At 38.7% G+C, this 24,282-nt stretch overlaps 1 long non-coding RNA gene across 2 annotated transcripts in view; it reads right to left on the reverse strand.

Annotated features, from left to right (window-relative positions):
* LOC131998824 (uncharacterized) overlaps positions 1 to 24,282 on the reverse strand; it is a 90,565-nt gene that overhangs the window by 54,878 nt on the left and 11,405 nt on the right. For both annotated transcript variants that reach the window (XR_009398883.1, XR_009398882.1), the window contains exon 2: positions 10,790 to 10,969. This is a non-coding gene — a long non-coding RNA (uncharacterized LOC131998824). The remainder of the gene's footprint in view (positions 1 to 10,789; positions 10,970 to 24,282) is intronic.

Here is a 24,282-nt window from a genome sequence, read left to right on the forward strand (position 1 = left end):
CAGGACACCAAGAGTGTCTGCTACCATGATTCCGAACTGAACTCTTAGAATTCGACTTACATAGGATGTTGACCTAGTGTTAATCTCTTTATCTGTCAGGAGCAATATGTTTCGGTCAAATGTTTTCCAAGTTTCTGTGATATTCTTCAGTTTCTTCATCTGCTTAAATTCTGCCGGCCAGAGTTAAAGTCCACTTGTTGTTACTATTACAATATAAATGAAATGCCTAATGTTTCTGCAATGAAGGAAAACTCAAGTTCTAGGATATTATTTGTGGCATATGGTATCAAAATATTTCTTGGTAGGATCTTTTGGGATGTTATTATGATGCTATCCCAGTACACTTTATTGCAATAGTTTCCTAAGCCATGGGTAAGAAAAGATGTTTGTTAAATGTTTATAGGGGCTCATTTTGGAGGAAGTGGATACTGGGAGAAGTTACAAAAACCTTTTCCATAGTAAGAAATCATTCTGGGCCTACAGCTTCACCAGAGAGCACAAATGTAAATGCTTGTCCAGTTATTCCTTCTGGGGGCTGGATCATTAAGTTTGTCAGATTCTTCCTCTGATTAGCATCTGATCATGATTTTTTGAGATGGGAGATGTCTTTGCTTTGGAGCCAGAAACGGAATGGCCATGTGGTTCCCTTCTGGTGGGCACAGGCTCTGTTCTCCTGCTGAGCGGGTGAAATGGCTGTGTCCTCACCAACAATGTGGTGGCTCCATCATCCTCTTCCTTTTAGTTTCTGTCATTCCTCTTCTGTTGTCTTTCTTTCTTGTTCTCTTTTCTCTTCTTTGTATTTCTTTCTATCTTCTGTCTTCTTGGCTTCTCCCTCTTTTTCTTCCTCTACTTCTCCTAGGGTTGGGATACTCACCTAATCTGTTTCTTCCATTTTTACCAATTAATTTCAGTCCTGGTAACATCTGGAAAAACTCCCAGCTTAGTGCTCGTTTTCTTCTTCTTTTTTTTTTTTTTTTAAAGATTTATTTATATATTTGAGAGAGAGAGAGAGAGAGATTGAGGAGGAGGAGGGAGGGGCATAGGGATAGGGAGAGAAGCACAGCCCCCCGCTGAGCGTGGAGCCTGAGGCAACGTGGGGCTCAGTCCCACAACCCTGAGATCAGGACCCAAACCAAAATCAAGAGTCTGATGCCCAACCAACCAAGCCACCCAAGGTGTCCCTAATGCCAGTTATTTTTAGCTGGGTTACATATTCTTTCTTGGGTAAAGTGGTTGGGATTATTCTAAGGCTTTAGAAAAACAAATAGACAAGAAATTTTTTGGTCTCTCTTCTTAGAAAGGAGGGTTGCCAGACTTAGCAGACAAAAACATAGGACACACTGTTGTTTGAATTTCAGATAAACAAGCAAATAATTTTTTAGTATAAGTATGCCCTGTGCAATATCTGGGACATACTTATGCTAAAAGTATTCATTGCTTACCTGAAATTCAAAATTAACTGGACAAACTATATTTTATCTGGTGGCCCTAGTATTAACCCACTTTAAAATCTGCCTTTGCTTTTGTTATATGACTGACCTACTAGCAATAACTGCAGTTCAATTTCCATTTCCATCTCTTAAGGCCAAGGAAATATGGGCATAATCTTAACATTTATGGTGAAAATGCAATTATTACAGCAGATGTACTTCATTTGAGAAAGTTTTCCCTTGTCTTTTTCTTTTGAAACTGAAGCATTTCCAGGATTATATGGAATAATAAAATGAAAAGTGCAATTATTATAGTATTGAGTTGTGGAATGGAAATTAAAAAGCTATTACTAAGGGCAATTCTCATCCATCGCATATGGCCTTTATGATTATTTCATGTGTGATTTTATACTCAAGGGATTTTGTATACGGTCTGTATACAAGTAATTTAATGTGGGCACCTGGGTGGCTCAGCCAATTGAGCATCCAACTCTTGATTTCGGCTCAGGTCGTGGGATCAAGCCCTGCATCCGGCTCTGCACTCATTGGGGAGCCTGCTTCTCTCCCTCTCCCTCTGTCATAAAAAGACATTAGGAGGCATAGATGATGTCAGGTTGGAGGTAGATGCTCTGTGATGAGGGGGTGCTATCCTTCAGGGTGTAGATCAAAAGCCATTTTATAGTACTGTGTCCCAAATAGGGAGACCACATGGGGTAGGAAGCCAAGGGATAGTAGTAGGAACAGCACTGCCCTCCATTATTACCAATGACCCATTTGGGGACTTTATGCTTCCCATTCTCACAACTTTTGGCCCTGTGGGTCTAGAAGTCCTTCACATAAAGAGGATGTTTCCAATAGGGAGTATATCAAGATACTCATTAAATTTATTGCTATGGCTGCCATCTGGTCACTTAAGGCTCCTCATGCCAGTAGACCAGCCGACATACACAAGAGTTCTCCTACTGCCAGATACAGTTGACCTTGCTCTTTATGAGGAGGTAAGCCTGACACAAAATGGGGGTGGAAGGAATATAGTTGGTACTCGGGTGCTCTACCAAGGCATCCTGTGGTTCTCCCACATCCAATTTTAACTGAAAATGGGCAAGCATAAGAAAGCAAGGTGGAGCGCAAACCCTGTATGATGTGGATCGAGGGCACTGCACCAAGCAAGCCACTTAGTAAAAGTACTAGCCACGGACGAGGGGAACCTAGAATCAGTGGTAATGAACATCAGTTATAACTTGGGACCAATGCTGCAGCAGAAATCTGCTTTCTTCCTCTAATCTTCCTCGTAGAAGCTTCCAAAGAAATTGTGACCAACTAGCATCCTGGAGAAGTTGCATCTAGATGGAATGAACTTAATGTGGGAAGCCAGTGCTGAGTGCTGTGTAGGTGGAACTGTGGTAGATGCTGCTGGCGCTCTGCTCAGATAACCGATACTAGACTTACATGCATATATTCTGCCTTCATAGAGAGCCATGGCTAGGATGTGTGGGAGCTTACATACCTCCTTACTGGGGACAGACAATTATAGTCTTCTATAGGCAGGACAACTCTATGTGACTTTACTTCAGAGCACCCTCCCCACCTTGATCTTCACACACACACACACACACACACACACACACACACACACAGTGTAATTAATCAGGCCAAAGTGAGACTACCTGAGACACATTCTAGCTCAACTCCTTCCCCCTCTCTATACTGTGTCCCTCCGCCCTTACAGACTGTTTTTTTCCTGAAGAGCTTTCCCTTAGTAAAACACTTGACTCAAGCCCCTGTGGCAGGCTCTGCTGTTAGGGAACCTAACCTGATACTGTGTCATTACTGACTCCAGGAGACAGAAACTATTTTTGTGTTGACTTAGACCAACTGCAAGACTAATTCAATCATGGGTGGATTTTAGAACAGAAGAGAATCCCATGGTATAATTACAGGAGATAAAAAGAAATACCTCCCCTCCAAACAGATATTAAACCTACAGAAATATAGGTTCAGGCCAAACACTCGAGAAAAAAAGAACTAACAGTTGATCTCAAAAACCAAATATTAATTAGCAATGACAGTGCTATTGTTTAAAATATTGTTAAAAACAGAGCTATGTTGGGGGCACCTGGGTGGCTCATTGGGTTAAAGCCTCTGCCTTCAGCTCAGGTCATGATCCAGGGCCCTGGGATCGAGCCCCGCATCAGGTTCTCTGCTCGGCAGGGAGCCTGCTCCCCTCGCCCCCGCCCCCGCCTACTTGTCATCTCTGTCTGTCAAATAAATAAATAAAATCTTAAAAAACAACAACAACAAACCAGAGCTATGTTGAAGAAATTTGATGTCTGAACCATTAAGAATAAGTCTCCCAGTACTTCCTGAATTGGTCAGACTCTTAATAAAATAGAATACCCTATTTGGTTAACACAGAGTGTGGAGAAACTAGAGACCATGCATGATATAGTCGCAAACTCAACTGAAGTACAAACAGTAGGTTCTGTGTGGGTGGAAAAGATTTTTGGGGGGAGAGAAGTCTCTTTTTCAAGGATATTTTATCACTGACATTGTTTAGAATTGTCAATGATCAAATGGTGACTAATAATAACCAAAACTGGACTGATTTTTAATCAGTTTTATGATTGCTTAATACAACTTCTATTGCATACGTGCAGGTGGTCTGCTCCCTCCTCCTTGCTCTTGGCAAGACTGAGATAAAGTCACAAGAATGTTCGAGAATAGTGCTATGTAAGACATGGCCTATATTATGATGCTGGTTTATAACAAGGTAAGTACAGAAATTGAGAACAAGATCTTAGCTGTTTCTTGCAGCAATTTGGATTTGCTGATATCCAGTATTATCTTCAAATAATAAATTTTCTTTGTATTTCACAGAACTACTGGCCTCTATCAATGTGAAAAAAATTTTTTTAAAGATTTTATTTATTGGGCTGCCTGGGTGGTTTAGTCAGTTAGGTGTCTGCCTTTGACTCAGGTCATGATCCTAGGGTCCTGGGATGGGGCCCTGCACTGGGCTCCCCAATTCTCCTCTCCCTCTAGTGCTCCTTGCCTGTACCCTCTCACTTTCAAATAAATAAATAAATAAGTAAGTCTTTAAAAAATCTTAAAAATCTTGGGGCACCTGGGTGGCTTCTCCCTTGGTTCTTCTGTTGTCTGAAATCTTCTTAAAACAGTTTGGCATTTCCTTTTCAAAAATTCTACCAGTGGGTTAAGCCGCTGCCTTCGGCTCAGGTCATGATCTCAGAGTCCTGGGATCAAGCCCCGCATCAGGCTCTCTGCTCAGCAGGGAGCCTGCTTCCTCCTCTCTCTCTGCCTGCCTCTCTGCCTGCTTGTCATCTCTCTCTGTCAAATAAATAAATAAAATCTTTAAAAAAAGATCTTAAAAATCTTAAAATATTAAAAAAATATATTTTATTTATTTGAGAGAGAGCGAGCAAGAGAGAGATTAGGAGCAGGGGAAGGGGCAGAGGGAGAGGGAGAAACACTCCCATGGACCAGGGAGCCTGATGCAGGGTTTGATCCCAGGACCCTGAGACCATGATCTGAGCAGAAGTCAGATGCTTTACTGCTTAACCGACTGAACCGCTCAGGTGCCCCACAATGTGAAAAATTTCTAAAATTATTCTTTACTCCAGATACTTTGAGAAAATTAGTTTATGTTTCCTGTTGAAATACGCAATACACACAAAAGTCTCTTGAGTAAACAAGATGGTGAATAAATCTGTGAATCTAAAAATATACTAAATGGCTGGGCTTAAGAATGGACTAGAAGTCACTGAAGGTGATTATATTGGAACATAGCATGTTATGTTAGCACAATTTTGAACATCAGACCCTATCCTGGAAGAAACTTAATATTGTTCTCCAAGTGCAGAGCTTATTAGTATAAAGAAGATCAAGATTTGAATGTTTGGATGGCTGGTTTTATTATTTGTTTACCTGAAGGCAATAGATTGGAACTAGATAATTCCTTGGGAAGAGTGCTCTCCTTGACTTCTTTCATAGGGCAGAATCTGGGTAATTGGAAGAATGCCAAAAATAAAATTAGTACTATATGGATGATAATGTGCAGAAAAGAGCAGGAGGGATTCAGTGTTAATTCCAGAGCAGTGATAACTGAGATGACTAAGGCAGTGTATAATGGAAGACATTTCTGATGGAAATAATTAGAAGATGAATGAAAGCATCAATGTCTTAGTGACAGGGATTTCTTTCTACCCCAATTTTAGTCCTGATTCTCCCTTGGTTCTTCTGTTGTCTGAAATCTTCTTAAAACAGTTTGGCATTTCCTTTTCAAAAATTCTACCAGTCATGATTCAACTTAGTCCCACAATGCTGATTTTCTCTGTAGCAGAACATAGTGGAGAAGGTAGGGATGTTTATATCACAGGAGATTTTAAATCTGTGATTTTTATAATTTCTATGATAGATATTATGGGGTATAATTATTAGTCATCTTCACTTCATTATTCACCCATTCATTTCATACCTTGTGGTGTATTAGGATATAATCCTTCAGCAAATGAAAGGACTAGATGAATAAAAAATAGATTGGAATAAATTTAAGGAATGCTAGATATCCTTGCCTAGGCTAAAAAAGAGATTTTTTTCTTTTTCTTATCTATTATGTTTAAAAAATAGTCTGAGAAATCCATTGTTCCAATCATTCAACAGTCAATTAGGCTAAAAAAAATGGAGGTCCATCAGGGTCCAAATGCTTTATGATTGGAATGTCTTTTATGAACATAGGCAGGTTTACTAGCTTTTTGAAAAAGAGAGATCAGAGATATTTTTACATAATCATATTTACTGCAAAAAACCACTTTTGATCTGATAACCCATTATCCAGTGTTCTGCCTGTAGTCAAGTTGCTACTATGGCATAAAACACTGTCATATTTTTAATAAAACTCATATTAAAAAATGACTTCTATTAGATAGTTATCTCATGACCTTGTTCAACAGCCAGTTTCAGTGTAAAATCAATCTTTCCTCCATGAAATTCCTTGTATCCCTAGCTTGAAGTTTTCAGGTGATCATCAAATCCCTTTATATAACGTCTTCTCTTTTTTTCTCTTTAAAGATTTATTTGAGAAAGAGAGAGACAGCTTGCACATGTGCTTGAGAGGTGGGAGGGGCAAAGGGAGAAGGAGGCAAGCTGACTCCTTACTGTGCAGGGAGCCCGACTGGGGGCTCCATCCCAGGACCCTGAGATCATGACCTAAGCAGAAATCAAGAGTTGGTGGCACCACCCAGGTGGCCTCTATACCTTCTTTCAAGAATGACTTTGATCACATGTGGCTGTAGGACAACATATGGGATCTATACTCACAACTACCTGATAGTTTTCTGATTAAACTTAAAACTTGCTGGACTTTTCTTACCCATCTATATAACACAGGAGGCAAAGCAGGACTCTCCTTATGGAAAAAACAAGCAGAATTTGTGGGAGGAGACAGAAGGAAATAAAGATGGCAGAGGTGGCTCTGTCTCCTGAGAGGTTAGCCCCATGGAAGGCTTTAAATCTCTAAGATTTCAGGGTGCCTGTGTGGCTCAGTGGGTTAAGCCTCTGTCTTTGGCTCAGGTCATGATCTCAGGGTCCTGGGATTGAGTCCTGTGTCAGGCTCTCTGCTCAGTGGTGAGCCTGCTTCCTCCTCTCTCTCTCTCTCTGCCTGCCTCTGCCTACTCGTGATCTCTCTCTGTCAAAAAAATAAAGTCTTAAAAAAAAAATCTCTAAGATTTCCTTTCCATAATCCAATACTCCCCTGTAGCTAATAATTTCTGACAGTTTTTCATGTATTATTTCCAGAGGGAACATTGCTCTAACAATAAACACCATGTTATATCAAAAAAAGATCTGTAAAAATGGCAAGTGGGTGAATGTACAATTTACCAGTTCACCTGTTAATTATCCCTGGTGAGGGGATCTGTGGGTGAGATGAATAAAACTTTTCAGAACTAAATTTCAAATGGTTGATAGGTCTCAACAGGCTCTGTCAACATGTATATTGTATAATATTTTCATTTATCATAACTTATGGAATTTTAGAAAATGATTTTAAAAGTATGCAGTATAATCTACTGAACATAAAACACAGGATCCTTTCTTCCCATTAACTAAGTTAGAACTCTTTCATTTATAGAACCTTAATAAAGTGTTCTAATTTGATATTAAATGGAAGAATAAACTACTGTATAATTTTCCTTCTCCCCCTAAAGACACTGAACTCAAAGATCTAACAAATCATTGGTAATTATCATCAGTTAATTGTTATATGAGGTTCTACAAATGAAATTTATATGGGATTTCTCCCTATATACTTTAAGAAAAAATAGACAAGTTCAAATATTAGTGTAGTAAAAATGCTGGTTTTTCATAGAATACTAATAAAAGAAATTGAGGAAGACACAAAGAAATGGAAAAACGTTCCATGCTCATGGATTGGTAGAAAAAATATTGTGAAAATGTCTATGCTACCTAGAGAAATCTACACATTTAATGAAATCCCTATCAAAATACCATCACCTTTTTTCAAATAAATGGAACAAATGACCCTAAAATTTACATGGAACCAGAAAAAACCCTGAATAGCTAGAGAAATGTTGAAAAAGAAAACCTAAGCTGGTGGCATCACAATTCCAGACTTCAAGCTCTATTACAAAGCTGTAACCATCAAGATGGTATGGTATTGGCACAAAAAACAGACACATAGATCAATGGAACAGAATAAAGAACCCAGAAATGGGCCCTCAACTCCATGGTCAACTAATCTTCAATGAAGCGGGAAAGAATATCCAATGGAAAAAAAGATAGTCTTCAACAAATGGTGTTGGGAAAACTGGACAGCCACATATAGAAGAATGAAACTGGACCATTTCCTTATACCACACACAAAAACAGACTCAAAATGGATGAAATACCTCAATTTGAGACAGGAATTTATCAATATCCTTGAGGAGAACACAGGCAGCAATCTCATCGACCTCAGCTGCAACTTCTCCCATACACATCACCAAAGGCAAGGGAAGCAAGGGCAAAAATGAACTACTAGGACTCCATCAAGATAAAAAGCTTTTGCACAGTAAAGGAAACAGTCAACAAAACCAAAAGATAACTGACAGAATGGGAGAAGATATTTGCAAATGACATATCAGCTAAAGGGCCAGTATCCAAAATCTATAAAGAACTTATCAAATTCAACACCCAAAGAACAAATAATCCAATCAAGAAAAGGGCAGAAGACATGAATAGACATTTGTGCAAAAAAGACATCCAAATGGCCAATAGACAGATGAAAAAGTGCTCATCATCACTTGGCATCAGGGAAATACAAATCAAAACTACAGTGAGATACCACCTCACATAAGTCAGAATGGCTAAAATTAACTAGTCAGGAAATGACAGGTGTTGGCAAGGACGCGGAGAAAGGGCAACCCTCCTACACTGTTGGTGGGAATGCAAGCTGGTGCAGCCACTCTGGAAAACAGTATGGAGTTTCCTCAAAAAGTTGAAAATAGAGCTACCCTACGACCCAGCAATCGCACTACTATTTACACTAAAGATACAAATACAGTGATCTGAAGGGGCAGGTTCACCCCAATGTTTACAACAACAATGTCTACAATAGACAAACTATGAAAAGAGTCTAGATGTCCATCAACAGATGAATGGATAAAGAAGATGTGGTACATATCTACAATGGAATACTATGCAGCCATCAAAACCCCCAAATCTTGCCATTTGCAATGATGTGGATGGAATTAGAGCTATTATGCTAAGCGAAATAAGTCAATCAGAGAAAGACAATTATCATAAGATCTCACTGATATAAGGAATTTGAGAAATAAGACAGAGGATTTAGGGGAAGGGAAGAAAAAATGAAATAAGATGAAACCAGAAAGGGAGACAAACCCTAAGAGGCTCTTAATCTCAGGAAACAAACTGAGGGTTGCTGGAGGGGAGGGGAGGAGAGTGGGAGGGATGGGGTGGCTGTGAACTGTGTAAGACTGATGAAGACAGGCCTGTACCCCTGAAATAAATAATACATTATATGTTACTTAAAAATTAAAAAAAAAAAAAAAGAAAGGTTGATTTTTGGATATTGTGACCAGGGACTCTGGAATTCCTATATAATCTTGCTCAATTTTGATATGAAAAATCACAGTTAATCTCTATTTTTATTCCTTTTTTGTTTGCTTTATTTTTGTTTTTGAAAATTAAACCTCTAAATGAGTCCAGATTTCTCCCTATGAACTTGGATTGAATGCAGTATATAAATATCTTATATATAATCTCATTGAAGGATGATTACCCTACTCAATATTTCTCTTGATTAATTGCTGTCTGTCACTATTATTTTGTATTAACTAAGTATAAATGATGGCTTTTTAAAATCACACTTATTATATTTACAGAAAATGGCACAATTTGTATTAGGAACTTTTACAAACTTAAATGAAATGCATTTTAAATATGCTATAAAGTATGTTTCACTTTGTGAAAATTCCAAACAGAAAGAAGTGTCAATAAAACTAAGTTTAACCTGTATAAATATCCTTTGTCATTTATTTATTTATAAGATCAATTTATTTATTTGAGAGAGAGAGCATGAGCAGGAGGGGAGAGGGAGAGAGATCTGAAGCAGACTCCACGCTGAGTGCAGACCTGAGCCAAAACCAAGAGTTGGTCACTCAACCTACATGCCACCCAGGCACCTCCCCTTTGTCACTTAAGAAAAATTAATGACTGGGCTAGTTCATTCATTTATCGCATTTGAAGTCCAGCACTCTTTTTTTTTTTTTTTTTCATGAGAAAGAAATGCCCGTTTTCCTTGGGGAAATCCAGCAGGGGATTTGCGAAAACAATTTTCGCATAGAGCATTCTTTTTAAAATTATTATTAAAACAGAAATGGTAGGGGCGCCTGGGTGGTTTAGTCAGTTGAGCATCTGCATTTGGCTCAGGTCAGGTCATCCCAGGGACCTGGGGTTGAATTCCACATCAGGCTCCCTGCTCAGCGGGAAGCCTGCTTCTCCCCACCCTGCTGCCCTTTCTTGTGCGTGCTCTCTCTCTGTGTCAAATAAATAAATAAATACAATCTTTAAAAAACAAAACAAAAAACCAGAAATGGTAGACTCTTGAGCATAGCAAGCATATTGGTGGTCAGCTTATAGCTGCCTGTGTGCATTTCCTGATTTCAGTAATATCAAGCACAGCAATCTCCTCTCAACGGATGTAAGGAAGAACGGAGATCTCTTAAGGACGTGGTGGAAAGAAACAATGTGTACCTCTGCATGGAATGGATGCCTCCCAACGTCCAGCACATAACATGGCAAGAGGCTGGGAAGCCCAGACCCACCTGCTGCTCTGGTCCAGTCGGTCTCTTCCAGGAGGAAACATGCCAAAGGCAGGTCAAGAGTAGGGGCAAATCATATGGTGAAGAGCAGCACAGTCTCCATGCCCTGCTGGCGTTTGTTCCTTCTTACTCTTTGCTTCCTTTGCTCCATATTAACACAGGCTGCACCGGGGGTAACATGGGCTGGAGGCGGCAGAAGAGAAGGGATGTGATGAAGGATCACCTCTACTCTGCCCAGGGACCATATCACTGCAGCCCAGTTTAAAAAATGGAGATGTACTCTGCATTCCCTACATTCAATAGCTGATGTAATATTACGCACACCTCTTCTGTTAGCCCAGGAGTCAGTGCTAACAGATGGCATTAGCTTCTAGATTAATAAACATTACCATCTCCTCAGACATCAATTTAGATGACTCAGTGCTTCTAAACTTGAAGGTTCTAGGTGGCCAAGAGACCTCCTTTTAGTGGGTAATATTTCTTTGAAAATTTTATTTTTTTTTGAACACATACGAAGATGAAATGACTTCAAGTGTGGGTCACTGGCAGCTACAGTTTACATATGTTAGGAAAATGAAAGAGCAGAGACTTACTTAGTTAAGGTTATTTGAATACAAAGAGCCTGAGATGAGTATCGACCGTAAATTCTCTCAGCTATTCATCTTATGCTCATGTGTCAGTTTACAGGGACCATTCCTGAATTCTAATAGTTACCTTTTATAGCAGTTTCATTGATTGTCTCTCATTTGTTTTCCAGAATGTTTTCTTCAAAAGTACCTCATAAATCACTTTTACCCATTCTCCCATTCGGGCATGATATGTTCTTCTCTAATGATAGATGTGGCACAATTTGTTCTCAGTCCAAATGATATAAAATTGGCTGTGAGCCACTATTCAAGTTTCTATTTTTACATATCTCTCCTTGCTTTCGTAAAAAATACCTCCTGTGAACACAGCTCAGGTTTCTGTTCTTAGCAAGATGCATGCAACATCTTAAAGTTATTTTTTGTTGTTGTTTTTAGAACTATTTTTAGTTTACCTAATTTTAATAATCCTTGCATTTCATCAGGATGAACCAGAATTTCTGTAGAATCACATCATCTCACAAAGGAGCATCTTATAAATCCTTAAACTGTTCTTTTACTTCTTATGAATGATTATTATCTTGAACTTGGACTGTTTTCACAGGCTGATGCTGCAAGGGAAGCCCACTGATACGCTGGCGACTGTAGCCCTCTGTGAAGAGGAGCAGGTCTTCTGTTTGGGAGTTTGGATTTTAATTTATGCAGGGAATTGCTAATGTGCCAATACCTGTTCTATAGACTTTGTGTATAAATAGAACCTCCCCTCTGGTCTGACTGCAAGAACTCTCCTCTCCTGTCCAGGATCAGGATGGGCTCTTCCCATGGACAATGGCTGCTGGGCCCATGCTGCTTGTCTCCTTCTCTTTCTCCACCGTCTCTCTCCATCGCAACTGCTGCTTCCCAAAGGCCAGACCCACTCTGTCTTGAAGCTCAGAATGACGAGACAGGAGCCCACAAAGCATCTGAATGGGGCAAAAGACCCTTCAACTTGCCACAACCCCAGGGTCTCATCTCTGCTCCTGTGTCGTTTGGAAGGAGAAGCAAAGCCCCTGACAATGACTGGAGTTTTGAGATGGAACTTGGAAAAAATGTGCATAAACTAACAATATTACCGATGATGCTTCTGGTTTTTAGGACTATTAGCGCATTATGATTCACTTGTGTAATAACTATGAGAACTGGAGAGCCAACAAAGGAAAACACAGAAAACCCAGCTCTGTTTTCATATGACTTCTTTCATGGAGAAGAGATTTTCTAATTTAACTGAAGATGACCAAGAGCTGTCAATATATTAGAGTTCCCATTATTCCTGAGCTTAGTTTATATCTCCCAGCCTATTTCCTGTGTCTCAATGGCATTTTCCCTTCAGAAAGGGAAATTATAATCTGATAATGACATTTCCCCCAGGAATTGTAAAGTGTTTCCTTCAGTTTCTGTCAACCCTATTTCAAGATGGAGAGCACTACTAATATTTTGCCAGCTGGTTTGAAAGATCTAAGAGCAGTAGACAGATCACTCAGATAACATAAAACATATTTTAAAAAGCAAATAATGGCTGCAAGTGGTTCTATACCTAATTTCCTCAAAAATATGAATAACTTCTATGAGACAGAAATGGAAGCCAAGACAAAGGAATGCATTTTGGATATATACTACATTCATGAAATAGAATATTGAATTCTGGTGATACTATAAAAAAAATCTGGATTAAGATGGAAGAATCTTTTACTAAAGAGAGAATCTGGTCTCTGGGAGATGTGCCTTCAGGTGGAATACTATTTGATTGCACTGCATTTTATAGAGGAGGATATTTAATATTTGGAAAGATTAATGTCATTGGATCTTCATGGTATGTAAAAAAAAGTAATAAATGAGTGGGATGGTATTACTTGTACTCTCAAATATGACACAATGAATCTCACATTAGGCCATACCAAGCAGAACCAACAAGCTAGAGATCTGTCTTTCTAATTTCAGCTTCATACTACATTGGGCACCATTTCCTACAACTATGGTGTTAACGTATTTCATGTTATATATTAACCAGTGACATTCTTAAGTGTCAGGCAGCCAGCTGTACCCAGCAGGTTCTCAAAGCCTAGCAGATGGTCCACCATTGAAACACACTACAATACCTGTTCTTTAGGGGACTTCTAACCCAGGCCTTCTCCCTAAACTCAAGGGATTTTTTTTTTCAACTTTGCATGGAGGTTATTCTACAATCATTTATTACACACACATACAAATTAATATTTCATGTATCTATTGGGAGGTGGGGAGGTAGAGAGGGAAGAGAATGTTTATGAGCCCCCAGTTTTTGAGTGAGAGAGAGTGTTTTGGTTTGTAAGCAGATGAAATGGAGGGCAGGCTCCCCGCTGCTGCCCTCTGCTCACTGCACCATCTGCTTTGCAGCTGGAACAATAGCAGGGGCTGTGTTAGACACATAACTTAGCCCTGCGGAGGGCCACCTTTCACCTATAAAGCAACCAAATAGTCCCAGATGGTGGGTTAATGCCAATCCATAGCCTATTTAAGATGATTTGGGAAAAGCAAAATTGAGATAAAAGTATTTGATTTTTAAAAAACTTGTAAGGGACTAGGTCATTAAAAAAAAAGTTCTTATATTAGAGTTTCATTTTTTTAAAATCTACAAATATTTGAAAAGAGAGGTTTACATATTTAGTTAAATGAGCCTGGGTGGCACACAAAAAAAGAGCCAGTTAAGGATCCTTGAACTATTTTTTTTTAAGAAATTTTTTTTTTTATTTGACAGAGAGATAGAGAGAGTAGAAGTAAGCAGAGCAGTGGGCAGAGGGAGAGAGAGAGAAGCAGGCTCTCTGTTGAGCAGGGAGCCTGATGTGGGGCTTGATCCCAGTGATGAAGTTCTAGAACCTAGGTGAGGTTTGGTGGGCTGAGGTCCGGAGCCAATGACCAAGAAAGAATTCTTGAGACATCTTTGGTGCAAAATGGTGGTTTATTAGAGCACGGGGACAGGACCCGTGGGCAGGCGGAGATGCAGCTGCGCCGGGCATGTGAAGAGTGGCTGGTTATATACACAGGAGTTGGGTAGGTGAGGACAAAGGGTTGTTCAGAAGGGCTATTGGGGTAAAGAAGACTGTCAGGATATTGAAGGCCTGGTTACTATCAAGCCAAGGCCACTTTCCCTCTAATGAGGCACTAACATAAAGACAATTGGGAGTCTCCTGGTGGAATGTTACATTCCTGCTATCAAGTGTCCTTGTTAGTGAGATTTAGGTTTAGGAGAAATTTAACTTTATTTACTTTTCCTTCTACCTCAGCCTCCTTCAGTTTTTATGGAGGGAAGGGTGACATTAGGGCTTGAGGAATTGAGTTATGTGCCTTTGGAAATTGGGCTATTGATAAGGTAACTTCTTTGTTGTAAATCTCAAGGACATTTGTAAACCAAGGGAGACTCCTGCCTTTCAGCATTGTGATCTTTGCAAGTTAACTATTTGTTTTCCTTCTAGGGTAGTCAGGGGTGCCTGAGGAATGTGACACATATTACTGAGGGGAGCGGGTGGAGAGGGGTGCAAGGTGCCAGCTTTTGCTTTGTCCTCAGCCAGCCTCCTGCTCCCTCATCACCTGAACCCTGTAATCATGACCCGAGCCAAAGGTGGACGCTTAACTACAGAGCCACCCAGGTGCCCTTCCTTGAACTATTTTGATCATAAACACTAGGAAGGTCACTGGAGATTGTGGCAAAAGTCATCCATAAAAATCCCTTAGATAGTTCTCTCTAAATCTTAAGAATCTATAAATGACTCTGTTTATTAAATGAATAATTACAGTTAGCTATACCATAGGAAATCGGTATTTTTACATACGCAACTGCAACTCAGAATTCAGGTCTTGCTGTTAGGTTGAATTAGGACAAAATGGTAACCTATAATTTAAAATAGAATGCAGCCAAGACATGGTAAAATCTAAAACTCAAAGTTCTTCATTAAAAGGCAAATTAATGAAAACTGAAATAGGCCATGGGGCAGAGGGAATTCTAATTGTAAAATGCACTGAAGAAGGTCATTAGATTGACAAACAGATTGAATATCTGATTCTCAAAACTAGAGACAGTTTGACAACAATCACCACATCATAAAGCTCCTGACTAGACATATAAAAGAGGACGAAGGGCAAAGATGAAGGGCTGCCAGAATTAAGGACAAACGAAAATCTTAGTAAGTTATTATATTTGCATACTTCTCCCTAGAATAGTCTACAGCTGTTTACAATGACCTGAGGTCATTTTGAACAAATCCACTCTCTAGGACATTTTCTTCTATCCAAGTACTAACTAGGCCCCACCCTGCTTAGCTTTTGATATCAGGCGAGATCAGCGGGCACTTTCAGGGTGGTACAGCCATAGACTCTCTAGGACATTTTCTAAAACCTTTCAAATGTATCTTGGGAGTTGTCTGGGGAGGACAACAGTGTTGACATGCAGCAGTTAGAACTGCAGCTTTGACTTTCTAGAACTATGTCTCCTGGCTAGCCCCCAGGTGGAGCTACAAAGCTGGGATTATTTGAGGCTGCTAGTTGGCAGGCTACTTGGTGCTGGGGATCCAGTGGTAAATCAGATATATGTAGTCTCTGATCTGACTGGGTTGGAGTGAATGTCAAGTTAGGAGAGATTAGGAGGAAAGAAACAGGTAGAAGGATTGCCAGTCATTGCCAAATCTCCCCATACCCTGTGCTTCAGGTTTGGGGGTGAAGGAAGGCAAAGAGGGAAGAAGAAAAGAAGTAGAACTGAAGGAGTAAGGGAGGAAAGAATAGAGATGATAAACACATCAGAAATACTAATGGCTAACCCATTGTGACAACTTTGAGTGCTCACCATGCTATTTTGTTTAAATATATATATGCCACAAATCTAACATATTTACATTTTGCTACATATTATATATTTAATAACATATACTTAACAAATGTTTTTTAGGATGAAAAACCCTAAAAAAACTATGAAGAGTGACATCCTGGTGTACTGATAAATGTTTAGCAACCGGCTCTCTTAAGAAAAGCCTGATGTGTAATATTTGTCAATTTCCATGTGTAGAAATTGGAAGCAGCCACCATTATGTGCTTTGGGGCAGATACAAGATAAAATACAGATACAATAGATATAAGTAACTTTAAAAACATAGATAATGATAAAATGCAGTAAAATAAGTAGGAAGTGATGAGTTTGGAATATTAACTTTGATTTAACATGACTCACTTGTTAAATTATATCATTTAATTTTTAATAGGGACTGTGTTTAATTGTGCCATGCAAAATTCCCGAAAATTTAACAACTGGCTTTTGCAAACAGACATCAACCGTCACACAGCTGCTTGTGAAGTAAGTACTCTTCTTATCTCCATTTTACATTAAGAGGAAACTGAGGAACAGAGTTTAGTAAAAGTTTAGTGGTTTGCTAAAGGTTCCATGATTTGTGAATGGCTGAACTGGGATAGCCAATTAAGGCTCCCAAGTATTCCTGCTTCTCTGATAAGCAAGTGTAGATTTACAACAGCTCAGGGGCCTCCAATTCACCTCTATTTACATTCTAATTACTGGTTGTGGCAAAACTATTTTACAAGTCTTTAGTGGGGAGGATAATTTTAGGGGCAAGTGGATGACTCTCCAGTCTAGATGGGTATAAGACTGGTTAGAGGGACACCCCAGAAGCTAAAAAAGGACTGCTTCTTCTCTCCTCTGCACCCCAGCAGAAGGCTGTGTCTGAACTCTGGCTAATATGCAGAATCTTGTGGAATATTCTTTGGGGAGAATAGCAATGCAGAGTTATTCTTCTTAAATTTGTGGCAGTCATTTCTGGCTAAGATGAATGAATTTATAGACTCATGATAGTCATTTAGGCTAAATCCATATTTTCTTTAGAATCCTCGTAGAGATTTCTGAGTCAGTCATAACTCCAAATGAGAAAGACACAATATTTATGGGAAGAAAATGTTGCCATTCAAGCAAACAGTTTGTTATGAGAATTGATTAAATATCGCTGGTCATAACCATTACTAACACTACACTGACAACAGTCAATTACTTTCTGGCATGACTTTTAGTGGTTCTCATTTTATGTATATGTTTTGAAATAATAATTATTATTCTGAGATTTAGAACAGAATAATATATGTCCTACAGAATATTAGGTAATTTTGAACAGAATATTAACATTAATCTTGGTATTATGTATAAGATTTTTCATTATAACTGCACATTTTAATGATCTGCAGCTGATAAAAACGGTGATACCATTAAATTGCTTTTTTTGTTATGACATTTTGTGATGAACTAATTCATAACTTTAGGCTCATAAAATGAATATTTCAGTGAATTAATTTTATATTTATAACCTATGATCCTGGGCTACATATTTATGAAACTCAGGCAAGTAAAAAAAATCCATATTCACTTTTGACAAAAATGTAAATCATTTCAAAAACTATTTGAAACAAATAAAATACAAAAACATTCATTGCTTGGCGGCTAATTCATTTGGGTTACAAATTTATACATTTATGTGTCTCCTGTGGTCTCCATGGCAATAACAATAAAACAAGTCAACAGAAGATGTTCTCTTAATCCTCATAAGAGGTTAAGGTCCTTTTGTGACATATTCTAATTTAAGCCATCAAATCAAATTTACATTCAGTCAGTCTCAAAGATTAAAAAGGTGATCAATACACTTGGATATAATTTTCAACAACCAACAACCCAATTACCAAATTCAGTGGTAGGCTCAAGTGTCCTTCGTGGCATAAAGCTAAAGACAATGTTTTAATCTATTGCAAATATCACTAAACTATGCATTATACATTTGCACTATACATTATACAAAATACATTTGCTTAATGAATCTATACCCTTACTAATTTTCTTGTCCAGTTTTTCAGTTTTCATTCTACTAGTGAATATTGGCCACATTGATCAGGAGTTCTCTGGCTGTCAGAGGTGGAGGCCAGGTCACGCTAGAGACACTGGAAAATGGATTCAGAGGAGAGCTGGAAAGACGGCAGGAGAGCTCTTGTTACGGCGTTGGGCACTGCCTTCAGTGGAGATAGGTAATATGAGTCCTTGTTTTAGCTACTGGAGGGCCATGTTCCCTCTCTCATGCCTCTATCCAACCACTGTCTGCTTTTAAAGGCTCTGAGAGCCACATAACACGTGAGGCCTCTCAGTGACAGATTTCACTAGAGTCTACTCTAAAGTTCAAAGATCAGGCATGATAAAAGTACAACGACACAGCTTGAAAATCCTGCAGTCCCAAACTCAAAATTGTTTCTGCACAAGGTAGATGTGAGTGTTGCTGAAAGTAACTTCTTTCATAGGTTTACTATCATTGACTTGGCAAGGACCACCACACATTCAACAAAACCTTTTCCTTTACTTCTGTCACATGGCTAAACAACATCTCCCAGACTCCCTTGCACATGACTCAAGTTACGGCCAATGGAATGAGGGCCAAACCATGTTGACCATTTCCAGGCCCATCCTGCAAACTCCCTGGGTGATTTTCCACTTCTTCTCAGTTCCTAATTGCCAGCTGGATGCAGAGGATCCAGCAGAGAAGTCTGAGGTCCTGGGAGATGGTGGAGCCATGCACGGGGAAGGAGACAGCTTCCCTGAGTGGCTACTACACTGAAGGTTGTTCTCCAACCCAGAATACTCTCATTAGACTTTACTTGAGAGCAAAAAATAAACTTCTATTGTGTTAAGCTACTGACTTTTTAAAGATTTTTTTTTTTTTAATTATTGATTTGACAGGCAAAGAGAGAGAGAGAGGGGGAAGAGGCTCCCTACTGAGCAGAGAGCCCGATGCAGGGTGGGGCTCAATCCCAGGACCCTGGTATCATGACCTGAGCCCAAGGCAGAGGCTTTAACCCACTGAGTCAGCCAGGCACTGCAAGCTACTGACATTTTGAGAACAGAGTTTCCTAGCAGCTAGCTTTCTCACTCTAGTGTATGGGGAAAGGGGAAGCAGTCTTCTACAACATGAAATTTATCTTTGATGCTTTTGCCAAGGCTGCCCCATTTATTAAAACTTCACTACTATATTCAAATGAGAAATGGCTCCTGATGCATATTGGATAACTAAAAATAGCTATTTTTAGTAGGAAGACAAAAGGCATTATAGGTTCAGAGAAAGGGAGAACGGTATGAATATATAAAATGTCTGATTCTTAGTGATTTACTGCATAATCATACACACACACACAGAGAAATCATGCAAGACATAAGCAATGCAGGCAATAATCTCTTCCTAAACAGTGAATAGAGTAGAACATTATCTAACAGCTAGAGTAAATAAGTAGGCTAAAATAACATTATGCGGTGTAATTACATTCTAAATGCCTGGTATTTAAAATTGTAAAATTAGAAGAGAGATTCTTTGACATAAGAAGTCTCTCAGAATTGTAGTAGGCAATCATGACCTCTTAAAAAAAAAAAAGAAAGGAAAAAAGGAGCTTGTAAACCACTTATGAAAAAACAATTTATCAAGTAAGGGATAGTAAATAGCTATAATTCACTAATTCCTAACATACTTCTGCTTATTTCTTTAGCTTAAAGAAATAGTAATATTAACAAATTTTCAGTAAAATAGTAAAGTTTATAATCAGTGTGATAGCAATTTTCCCTCCCAAATTCCTACAACATTGGATTCTTAAAAGTTTTATTAATCTATTTTGTTCTGTTTTTAGAGAAGTTCCTCATTATAAACGTTCACAACTTATTGGCACATTTAGAATGTACAGCCATAGTAGACATTTAAGTTTGACCAACATAAAGTTTGAATATTTAAAAGGAAATCAAAAGAGGAATATTATTTTTGAATTTTCATTTTGCCTCATATATTTGGAAGATTTTCTAAGTGAAAAATTAAAAAAAAACACTAAAAAACTGCTAAAATCTAGTTTAAACAATAATACAAATAAGTATCATATTTAATACCCAACAAACCACCAACATTCAGTGAACTACTAATTGCCATTCTAATCTGTTCGCTTCTCTTCCTCCCCTATTTCAAAGGATAAGCTGATTGTTTTGAAAGCATCTTCTAAGCTGTAAAGCATTTTATGAATGTAATTGAATAAAATATTCAATCTAGATGATTTGAGGATAACAACATAATTTAACAAGTACTAGACATACAAGATTCAAGGTTACTTCTGTTGGCCTGCACTCCTACCTTCATGTCCAAGAACATGAAGATTTGATTTAAGAACATCCTTCTTTTAAAAAAATTTTTTTTAAATTTTTTTATAAACATATAATGGATTATTAGCACCAGGGGTACAGGAAAGAACATCCTTCTTTGATTTAAATAACATCTGTGTAGTTATGGGATATCACCTTCATGTCTCCCCCTCCCCTGATCTTTTCTTTTTCCAAAGAAGAAAAGATATAAAAGAAAGACAAGGATAAAGATACTAAGTAAAACTTGACCAGTTAGAAGGAGGACCCATCCATAGCCCTCTGAAATTTTGATCACTGCCCCATTTTGGATTGATGTAACAGTCATGTATTGCCACAAAGCTTAACATTAACCAATAGTGTGTCTATAGTCTCTCCCTGTTCCCATCACAGTGTATATCTTTAAGACTGTTTTTAAGTGTTCTTTAGGAAATTTTTAAAAATGCTTCTTTGATGGCTTATGTCAGCTAGAGGCTTTAGAACATGGTGTAGTTTTCTGAAGATGACGGACTGGATTGTAAAAACGATTAATGACTGTGTCATTTGATTTCACTTTATTTTCTACATGTGGTCATCGACACCATTATAATATCATTCTTGTCAATTATGCTGCTGCAGGTAGCTTAAAAATTTTTGGTTAGTGTGGAATTCACTGTGCCTGGATAGACAAAATCTAACTCGAATAAGGCCCCCTCGATGAGACTAACTGAAAAGCAAAGGAGTGCCTGCAATGCTGGGCCTCCTTTGAAGTTTCTTGGCTGAAAGCAGCCAGATTCTTACAGCAGCTCAAGGTTCTCACCTAGGGAGTTTATGTTTAAGTATTTGTTTTCTTTTTAAGATTTTATTTATTTATCCGACAGAGAGAGACACAGTAAGAGAGGGAACACATGCAGGGGGAGAGGGAGAAGCAGGCTTCCGGCTAGGCTGGGAGGTCCAGGACCCTGGGATCATGACCTGAGCTGAAGGCAGATGCTTAAGGCCTGAGCCACCCAGGCCTAAATGTTTCAGTTTTAAAGAAAAACAGGCACCTGTGGTGGTCATATACTTCACGAACTCCTTGCCTCCTTGTTTTCTGCTTGTGCTTGGTGTATTGATAAGACCCTAATAAAAGTAGAGACAAAGCTTGCTTTGAGGCTTTTGCCACTAGAATATCTGGTCCCCAGGCCTCTCCTTTCTCCTACTAAGGTGTCTGGAGTATTCTTTCCATTTGCAGTCTCAGGGTTTGCTGGCCAAACCTGACTGGTTAGAGAAAGATCTATAAAACATTGGAAAAACTGACTTTCATTCATATATTGCCTTTTCTTGGCATAAAGGTATAATAGAAAGGAGGTTTTAAGGGAATAGATCAAACGAGATGAATAGGAATTGGGTTCAAATAGTCACTAAATGGGAAAAGAGATAAGAGGTTGGGCTTACCCCCTTGTAAAGTCCTTAATAAACTTTTCATTTTGTAAGGTCTTTAAGGATTAAGCTCACAGATATTAATGTGATGTCTAAAATATTAGAAAATATGAGGTCAACACATGTCTAAAACTAATTATATCACAGTTAATACTTCCAAAAAGATTTAAATATTCTCCCAGTGCTGAGAGTCTGTTAAGTTGTTAATCCTTCAGTCTCCAGAATCCAACAAACCTGGTTTGAATCTGACCTCCTGCTGCTGTGAGGGTTAAACAGCAAAATGTGTAGGTACTGCTTAGTCTGGTATTCAGTAATCATTTAACAAATCTTTGTGGTTTTGGTATTATTGTGGTTGCTACTAAAATATAGCCAATAAGCCAGACTTGCTAATTGCAAGGCCATGAAGGTACTAGTGGAACATGTTAATGTATGAAGTCCATAGTGTGATGATTTTTGCTTTTCTCATTGTAATAAAAAAAGCATCCTCTGCCACCTAGTGGCTCCTTATGACCACTCAAGAAAAACACAAAAGACACTGCCCCTCCCCCAGAAAAAAGAAAAAAACCCACCATACTTATTTTAAACAAAGGAACTATGCCGTAGATTTCCAAAAGAAACAATACATAGTAGGAAAAAATGCTTAAATTTAAAAATATTGAAATATTATTTTTCTCCAAAATATTTTATCAGTCAAATAGCATTTGAATATTTAGTTGCTAATGGCATTTCTGCAGAGAGACTAGTAGCCCTTATGGGCTTTTTATGCCATATTTAAATTCCTTGGTTTCTTCATGGCACAGGTGGTACATATATATAAGGATTTTATCTGCCATGATTTTATTTCATTTTATTTATTTGAGAGAGATAGCAAGGCAGAGCATGAGCTGGGATAGAGGGAGAAACAGGCTCCCTGCTGAGCATTGAGCCTGACATGGGGTTCGATCCTAGGAACCTGGGATCATGACCTGAGAAGAAGGCAGATGCTCAACCGACTGAGCCACACAGGTGCCCCTCTGTCATGCTTTTAAAATATAAATATCACAAATGCTGATTTAAAAAAAAAATGTGGGATGCTCAGGGGCCTTCTATTTCTGTTACTTAACTTGGGGGTAAGAAAATGTTTATTTTATTACTCTTCTTTAAATATATATATGTGTTATGTAAAAATGATAGTTCATTGGGCAAAAGAGGCAAAAAGAGTCATCTAGGCAGAGGGGACACTGGATGCAAAGGCTGGGTATATATAATAACAGGTTTTGGAAACCTCAAGTCATTCCACATATGTGGGCTACAAGGTTCAAGGGGTAAAAAGATGAGGGTAAAAAGGTGGGTGGGGTCTGATTCCCAAAAGCTTGGAATGTGACTTTAACCTGCAGCCTCCATTACAGAACTTTACAGCAGAGAAAATTATAGAGATGAAAGCTGCCACTAAATAATCACCTTGTATGTGCCAGACCCCTTTTGTTCTAAAACTATCTCAGTCTTTACAATAACCCTTGACAAGCCCCCCTCCCCCCCATTTTACCTACTGGAATACTGAGGCTCACAGAAGTTAAGTCACTTAGTTGAAGTCACAAAGCCAGTGAGTGAAGGAGCCTGAATTCAAAGATGATCTATCTCTAAAGTATGACTCCAAACCAGAAGGCCTATGTCATGCTTCCTGATATGGTCACATTTGTTTTAGGACATTATGTAGCATTCTCTTCTTTTGATTGACTTTTTGAGAACCAGGGAACATACTTGGGGTGGAGGACTGTCTCTTCAAATGTTTTCGTCTACCACCGTGCACAGTAAGTGTTCAGACACTTGCTCAATGACTCAATGCTGAGTCCAGAAAGGGTGGGTGGAAGGCAAGGAAGTGAAGCAATCTTTTTCTTTTTCTTTTTTTTTTAAATTTTATTTATTTATTTGGCAGACAGAGATCACAAGTAGGTGGAGAGGCAGGCAGAGAGAGAGGAGGAAGCAGGTGCCCCACTGAGCAGAGAGCCTGATATGGGGCTCAACCCCAGGACTCTGAGATCATGACCTGAGCCAAAGGCAGAGGTTTAACACACTGAGCCACCCAGGCGCCCCGGAAGTGAAGCAATCTTAAATGGAACTGCATTTTCCTAAATGCATGAGGAAGCATTTTGAACAGCCTTCCTAGGTTTTCTAGTCTACCCTATATTAATAAATAACATGTACTGAGTATGGATTTTATATAATAGCCCATGTAAGACTCACAATGACCCAAGACTGAGGCAAGAGAGATTACATCACTTGTCTAAGGTCTCAGATTATAACTGGTAGAGGCATTATTCAAG

Source organism: Mustela nigripes, chromosome 13 (assembly GCF_022355385.1).
Source record: "Mustela nigripes isolate SB6536 chromosome 13, MUSNIG.SB6536, whole genome shotgun sequence".
Classification (NCBI taxonomy): Eukaryota; Metazoa; Chordata; class Mammalia; order Carnivora; family Mustelidae; genus Mustela; species Mustela nigripes.